Source organism: Oncorhynchus masou, unplaced genomic scaffold (assembly GCF_036934945.1).
Source record: "Oncorhynchus masou masou isolate Uvic2021 unplaced genomic scaffold, UVic_Omas_1.1 unplaced_scaffold_8183, whole genome shotgun sequence".
NCBI classification, from domain to species: Eukaryota; Metazoa; Chordata; class Actinopteri; order Salmoniformes; family Salmonidae; genus Oncorhynchus; species Oncorhynchus masou.
Genome location: NW_027014660.1, coordinates 1 through 9048, shown reverse-complemented (window position 1 = coordinate 9048; position 9048 = coordinate 1). Strand labels below are relative to the sequence as shown.

The 9048-nt window shown below is 41.0% G+C and overlaps 1 pseudogene; it reads right to left on the bottom strand.

Moving 5' to 3' along the window:
* Positions 1-1663: 1663 nt before the first annotated feature.
* Positions 1664-4502, bottom strand: LOC135537570 (claudin-6-like; annotated as a pseudogene).
* Positions 4503-9048: the final 4546 nt, after the last annotated feature.

Below are 9048 nucleotides of genomic sequence, written 5' to 3'. Positions count from 1 at the left end.
TTCACGTGACTGGGTTAATATGGTGTGGGTGACTCGTGTCCTGGCACATGTTATACAGATGGTCTTTGTCTGTGTCCTGTACTCTGCCTTTGTGCAACTGTATAACCACTCTGTATACAACACACACACACACACACAAACACTGCTCACACAAGGAGTCTGGCAAAACAAACACCTGTCAGACAGACACAACACAAACAACACACACAACAAACACACACACACACACACAACACTACAATCGTTAAGATGGGGGCAGTGTGGAATCTGAAAATGACAGTTATGTCACATTAATAAACATTTAGTTATTAACACATCCTACGATGCATTTCACCTCCCACACTGACACAAGTGCATCACACATTGTCCTTCTACTCTGACAAACAACTGCGGTAGCTGGAACAAACAACTTGTAAATATATGAGTGCAGTAGCTGAAACAAACCACTTGTAAATATATGAGTGCAGTAGCTAAAACAAACAACTTGTAAATATATTAGTGCAGTAGCTGGAACAAACATTTACATTTACATTTAAGTCATTTAGCAGACGCTCTTATCCAACAAACAACTTGTAAATATATTAGTGCAGTAGCTGGAACAAACAACTTGTAAATATATGAGTGCAGTAGCTAAAACAAACAACTTGTAAATATATTAGTGCAGTAGCTGGAACAAGCAACTTGTAAATATATGAGTGCAGTAGCTGAAACAAACAACTTGTAAATATGAGTGCAGTAGCTGAAACAAACAACTTGTAAATATATGAGTGCAGTAGCTGAAACAAACAACTTGTAAATATATGAGTGCAGTAGCTGAAACAAACAACTTGTAAATATGTGAGTGCAGTAGCTGAAACAAACAACTTGTAAATATATGAGTGCAGTAGCAATTACAAACATGTTGTAAATATGAGTGCAGTAGCTAAAACAAACAACTTGTAAATATATTAGTGCAGTAGCTAAAACAAACAACTTGTAAATATGTGAGTGCAGTAGCTGAAACAAACAACTTGTAAATATATTAGTGCAGTAGCTAAAACAAACAACTTGTAAATATATGAGTGCAGTAGCTGAAACAAACAACTTGTAAATATATGAGTGCAGTAGCTGAAACAAACAACTTGTAAATATATGAGTGCAGTAGCTGAAACAAACAACTTGTAAATATATGAGTGCAGTAGCTGAAACAAACAACTTGTAAATATATGAGTGCAGTAGCTGAAACAAACAACTTGTAAATATATGAGTGCATCTGAAACAAACAACTTGTAAATATATGAGTGCAGTAGCTGAAACAAACAACTTGTAAATATATGAGTGCAGTAGCTGAAACAAACAACTTGTAAATATATGAGTGCAGTAGCTGAAACAAACAACTTGTAAATATATGAGTGCAGTAGCTGAAACAAACAACTTGTAAATATATGAGTGCAGTAGCTGAAACAAACAACTTGTAAATATATGAGTGCAGTAGCTAAAACAAACAACTTGTAAATATATGAGTGCAGTAGCTGGAACAAACAACTTGTAAATATATGAGTGCAGTAGCTAAAACAAACAACTTGTAAATATATGAGTGTAGTAGCAATTACAAACATGTTGTAAAATACTTTATTATTTCATGTATAAATTACACTCACCAAGAAGAAGTTAACACAGAAAACTCAAATCAGAATAAAAACAAGTAGAAGATGATGTCATAATGAAAACAACTAGAATATGATGTCATAATGAAAACAACTAGAAGATGATGTCATAACAAAATAACAAAGCTGTCTACAAGTGGTCATAAGAAATGGAGAATAATCATGCACATTTTCTAAAACGTAATCATAAGCATTTTCTTATTTACATGTTGACCCGTCTCTCCTTCACTGATAGTTTAGTGACGGGGTTGTATTCATTAGGGCATAATGTTGCAAAATGTTTTACAATGGGACAACGAAAATGAACATTTCTTATTGGACACGTTCAGGTAGTCCCTCCCTGTTTCAGTCCATTTTCCCACAAAGTGATGAACACAACCCTGGTGTGGCACGGTTCAGACATACTCCTTCTCCTCTACCACCACGGGCAGTGGGTTACTCCTCCCACCTCCCCAAAAGTAGGCGTTGCCCTAACCCCTGGAGGAGGAGCCTGCGTTCAGCAGAGCCCCTCCAACCAGCAGCAGAATTCCGCCCCCAGCCTAGATACAAGGCGGGGCCTAACTCTCTTTCAGCGGCGCGCGACTTTTGGATCGTAAAAATCCCTGACCACGGCGTAGGCCGTCCAGCAGATGGGCATCAGGTAGAGCAGCCCAGAGAAGAAGAACAGAGCCCCAGCCACGCGGGCTAGCCTAGCCTTGGACGAGTAGGCTCCTTCCCCTAGACACTTGGTGCACTTAGCCCCAGCCACGCCTAGCAGGAGGGCGAAGAGGCAGAAGAGGAGGGAGAGCACGGAGAGGGTACGGGACACCTGGGTGGAGACGGGGAGGGCCAGGGTAGAGTCGTAAGTCTTACACTGGATCTGTCCCGTACTCTGGGACAAACACGTCATCCATAGCCCCTCCCAGAGAACCTGGGCGATCACGATCTCCCCGCCCGCGAAGGCGGAGACTCGCCACAAGGGGGCGGCGCAGACCAGAGCCCCGCCCACCCAGCCCATCACGGCCAATAGGAGGCCAAGTAGCTGTAGACCTGTGGACGCCATGGCGACGTGCAAAAGTCCCAAACAGTTCTGTTCAAGAACTTTGTTTGCAACTGGGCCCGTGTGTTTTCCCTGGTTTTCACTAGATGATGAGTGTTGTCAAGATGGTTTCAAATCTCCTCTCTTCTCCAAAACAATGATTACAGGTGACAGAGGTTCCCCTCGATAACGTGTTCTTGTACGTCCCGGGATCTGTCTCTTTCCTCTTGGTTGAATATCCAGTAGTTCTGTGTCTTATGGTAGAAACAGTGATGGTCTCCTCTTCCACATTAATGGATCTGTCTCTTTCCTCTTGGTTGAATATCCAGTAGTTCTGTGTCTTATGGTAGAAACAGTGATGGTCTCCTCTTCCACGTCCTCAGATGGGTCAACAGCAACAACAATATTCCTGCCAGGACATGATGAAGAAATACAGTGTAAATACTCTGAACCTATGTTTATGTTAATGTATACACACATAATAACATGTCCCAACACATTACAATTATAACATGTCCCAACACATTACAATTATAACATGTCCCAACACATTACAATTATAACATGTCCCAACACATTACAATTATAACATGTCCCAACATATTACAATTATAACATGTCCCAACATATTACAATTATAACATGTCCCAACACATTACAATTATAACATGTCCCAACACATTACAATTATAACGTGTCCCAACATATTACAATTATAACATGTCCCAACATATTACAATTATAACATGTCCCAACATATTACAATTATAACATGTCCCAACATATTACAATTATAACATGTCCCAACATATTACAATTATAACATGTCCCAACACATTACAATTATAACATGTCCCAACACATTACAATTATAACATGTCCCAACATATTAAAATGATAACATGTCCCAACATATTAAAATTATAACATGTCCCAACACATTACAATTATAACATGTCCCAACACATTACAATTATAACATGTCCCAACATATTAAAATGATAACATGTCCCAACATATTAAAATTATAACATGTCCCAACACATTACAATTATAACATGTCCCAACACATTACAATTATAACATGTCCCAACACATTACAATTATAACATGTCCCAACACATTACAATTATAACATGTCCCAACACATTACAATTATAACATGTCCCAACACATTACAATTATAACATGTCCCAACACATTACAATTATAACATGTCCCAACACATTACAATTATAACATGTGCCAACACATTACAATTATAACATGTCCCAACACATTACAATTATAACATGTCCCAACATATTACAATTATAACATGTCACAACATATTAAAATTATAACATGTCCCAACATATTACAATTATAACATGTCCCAACATATTACAATTATAACATGTCCCAACACATTACAATTATAACATGTCCCAACACATTACAATTATAACATGTCCCAACACATTACAATTATAACATGTCCCAGCATATTACAATTATAACATGTCCCAACATATTACAATTATAAAATGTCCCAACATATTAAAATTATAACATGTCCCAACATGTTAAAATTATAACATGTCCCAACATATTACAATTATAAAATGTCCCAACATATTAGAATTATAACATGTCCCAACATATTAGCCTAATAACATGCGATAACATGTTATATGACATAATAACTAGTAACTCTTAGACATTTCAGAAAGCAACAGAATCAAAACAGTCCTTCTGACATGATGAGACAGTTACAGAGATAACCAGGATACTACTTACTGTTCAAACCCCAGAGGACTCTGCTGCTCCCAGGATACTACTTACTGCTCAAACCCCAGAGGACTCTGCTGCTCCCAGGATACTACTTACTGTTCAAACCCCAGAGGACTCTACTGCTCCCAGGATACTACTTACTGTTCAAACCCCAGAGGACTCTGCTGCTCCCAGGATACTACTTACTGTTCAAACCCCAGAGGACTCTGCTGCTCCCAGGATACTACTTACTGCTCAAACCCCAGAGGACTCTGCTGCTCCCAGGATACTACTTACTGTTCAAACCCCAGAGGACTCTACTGCTCCCAGGATACTACTTACTGTTCAAACCCCAGAGGACTCTACTGCTCCCAGGATACTACTTACTGCTCAAACCCCAGAGGACTCTGCTGCTCCCAGGATACTACTTACTGTTCAAACCCCAGAGGACTCTGCTGCTCCCCCAGGATACTACTTACTGTTCAAACCCCAGAGGACTCTGCTGCTCCCAGGATACTACTTACTGTTCAAACCCCAGAGGGGACTCTACTGCTCCCAGGATACTACTTACTGCTCAAACCCCAGAGGACTCTGCTGCTCCCAGGATACTTACTGCTCAAACCCCAGAGGACTCTGCTGCTCCCAGGATACTACTACTGTTCAAACCCAGAGGACTCTGCTGCTCCCAGGATACTACTTACTGTTCAAACCCCAGAGGACTCTACTGCTCCCAGGATACTACTTACTGTTCAAACCCCAGAGGACTCTGCTGCTCCCAGGATACTACTTACTGTTCAAACCCCAGAGGACTCTGCTGCTCCCAGGATACTACTTACTGCTCAAACCCCAGAGGACTCTGCTGCTCCCAGGATACTACTTACTGTTCAAACCCCAGAGGACTCTGCTGCTCCCAGGATACTACTTACTGTCCAAACCCCAGAGGACTCTACTGCTCCCAGGATACTACTTACTGTTCAAACCCCAGAGGACTCTGCTGCTCCCAGGATACTACTTACTGTTCAAACCCCAGAGGACTCTGCTGCTCCCAGGATACTACTTACTGTTCAAACCCCAGAGGACTCTGCTGCTCCCAGGATACTACTTACTGTTCAAACCCCAGAGGACTCTGCTGCTCCCAGGATACTACTTACTGTTCAAACCCCAGAGGACTCTGCTGCCCCAGGATACTACTTACTGTTCAAACCCCAGAGGACTCTGCTGCTCCCAGGATACTACTTACTGCTCAAACCCCAGAGGACTCTGCTGCTCCCAGGATACTACTTACTGTTCAAACCCCAGAGGACTCTACTGCTCCCAGGATACTACTTACTGTTCAAACCCCAGAGGACTCTGCTGCTCCCAGGATACTACTTACTGTTCAAACCCCAGAGGACTCTGCTGCTCCCAGGATACTACTTACTGCTCAAACCCCAGAGGACTCTACTGCTCCCAGGATACTACTTACTGTTCAAACCCCAGAGGACTCTGCTGTCTGCACCATTGGACAGAACGGAGAGGTCTGTCCTGGGTAGTGTAACACTGTGGAGTAGTAGAGGTCTGTCCTGGGTAGTGTAACACTGTGGAGTAGTAGAGGTCTGTCCTGGGTAGTGTGACACTGTGGAGTAGTAGAGGTCTGTCCTGGGTAGTGTAACACTGTGGAGTAGTAGAGGTCTGTCCTGGGTAGTGTAACACTGTGGAGTAGTAGAGGTCTGTCCTGGGTAGTGTAACACTGTGGAGTAGTAGAGGTCTGTCCTGGGTAGTGTAACACTGTGGAGTAGTAGAGGTCTGTCCTGGGTAGTGTGACACTGTGGAGTAGTAGAGGTCTGTCCTGGGTAGTGTGACACTGTGGAGTAGTAGAGGTCTGTCCTGGGTAGTGTAACACTGTGGAGTAGTAGAGGTCTGTCCTGGGTAGTGTGACACTGTGGAGTAGTAGAGGTCTGTCCTGGGTAGTGTAACACTGTGGAGTAGTAGAGTCCTGTCCTGGGTAGTGTAACACTGTGGAGTAGTAGAGGTCTGTCCTGGGTAGTGTAACACTGTGGAGTAGTAGAGGTCTGTCCTGGGTAGTGTGACACTGTGGAGTAGTAGAGGTCTGTCCTGGGTAGTGTGACACTGTGGAGTAGTAGAGGTCTGTCCTGGGTAGTGTGACACTGTGGAGTAGTAGAGGTCTGTCCTGGGTAGTGTAACACTGTGGAGTAGTAGAGTCCTGTCCTGGGTAGTGTGACACTGTGGAGTAGTAGAGGTCTGTCCTGGGTAGTGTGACACTGTGGAGTAGGAGATGTCTGTCCTGGGTAGTGTAACACTGTGGAGTAGTAGATGTCTGTGATGGTGTGTTCATTCCTCTGTCAAACACACTGTTTCACTGGAGCCCAGCTTAACACAGAGGAGTGGGAGGAGAGCAGCACTCAGCTGGGCACTATGACTCTCACACACACACACACACCGCTCACACAAGGAGTCTGGCACAAACATCTGTCAGACGCACGCACACACACGCACGCACGCACGCACGCACGTACACACGCACACACACGCACGCACGCACGCACGCACACACACACACACACACACACACACACACACACACACACACACACACACACACACACACACACACACACACACACACACACACACACACACACACACACACACACACACACACACACACCCCAGTGTAGGAGGGGAGCAGCACCCAGCTGGCCACAATGTCACACCCAGGCACAGACACACACCCATACACCCACACACACTACACACACTGGCATGCACACACATAAGGGCACACACATGCATAACTGATTAGCAACACAATGCAACGTTATGTACCACGGACTGACAAGGCTTCTACAAGGGTTTTTCATGAACTATATGAAACTATCATTCTCCATATGGTACTTCTCTGTATTACTGTCTGACTCAGTTTGTTTTCCATCATGTATTATAACAGGTAAAGTGTGAACATTCTAGATTCAGTTCATGTCTTCCATCATGTATTATAACAGGTAAAGTGTGAACATTCTAGATTCAGTTCATGTCTTCCATCATGTATTATAACAGGTAAAGTGTGAACATTCTAGATTCAGTTCATGTCTTCCATCATGTATTATAACAGGTAAAGTGTGAACATTCTAGATTCAGTTCATGTCTTCCATCATGTATTATAACAGGTAAAGTGTGAACATTCTAGATTCAGTTCATGTCTTCCATCATGTATTATAACAGTTAAAGTGTGAACATTCTAGATTCAGTTCATGTCTTCCATCAGGTATTATAACAGTTAAAGTGTGAACATTCTAGATTGTTCATGTCTTCCATCATGTATTTTAACAGGTAAAGTGTGAACATTCTAGATTCAGTTCATGTCTTCCATCATGTATTATAACAGTTAAAGTGTGAACATTCTAGATTGTTCATGTCTTCCATCATGTATTTTAACAGGTAAAGTGTGAACATTCTAGATTCAGTTCATGTCTTCCATCATGTATTATAACAGGTAAAGTGTGAACATTCTAGATTGTTCATGTCTTCCATCATGTATTATAACAGTTAAAGTGTGAACATTCTAGATTCAGTTCATGTCTTCCATCATGTATTATAACAGGTAAAGTGTGAACATTCTAGATTCAGTTCATGTCTTCCATCATGTATTTCAGCAGGTAATGTGTGAACATTCTAGATTCAGTTCATGTCTTCCATCATGTATTTCAGCAGGTAAAGTGTGAACATTCTAGATTCACATTCTAGATTCAGTTCATTCTAGATTCTTCCATCATGTATTATAACAGTTAAAGTGTGAACATTCTAGATTGTTCATGTCTTCCATCATGTATTTTAACAGGTAAAGTGTGAACATTCTAGATTCAGTTCATGTCTTCCATCAGGTATTCTAGATTGTTCATGTCTTCCATCATGTATTTTAACAGGTAAAGTGTGAAATATTCTAGATTCAGTTCATGTCTTCCATCATATATTATAACAGTTAAAGTGTGAACATTCTAGATTCAGTTCATGTCTTCCATCATATTATAACAGTTAAAGTTGAACATAATTGTTCATGTCTTCCATCATGTATTATAACAGTTAAAGTGTGAACATTCTCAGTTCATGTCTTCCATCATGTTCATAAAAGTGTAGAACCATTTCCATTCATGTATTATTTCAGCAGGTAATGTGTGAACATTCTAGATTCAGTTCATGTCTTCCATCATGTATTTCAGCAGGTAAAGTGTGAACATTCTAGATTCAGTTCATGTCTTCCATCATGTATTATAACAGTTAAAGTGTGAACATTCTAGATTCAGTTCATGTCTTCCATCATGTATTATAACAGTTAAAGTGTGAACATTCTAGATTCAGTTCATGTCTTCCATCATGTATTATAACAGTTAAAGTGTGAACATTCTAGATTCAGTTCATGTCTTCCATCATGTATTATAACAGGTAAAGTGTGAATATTCTAGATTTTAGTTCATGTCTTCCATCATGTATTATAACAGGTAAAGTGTGAACATTCTAGATTCAGTTCATGTCTTCCATCATATGTATTATAACAGGTAAAGTGTGAACATTCTAGATTCAGTTCATGTCTTCCATCAGGTATTATAACAGTTAAAGTGTGAACATTCTAGATTG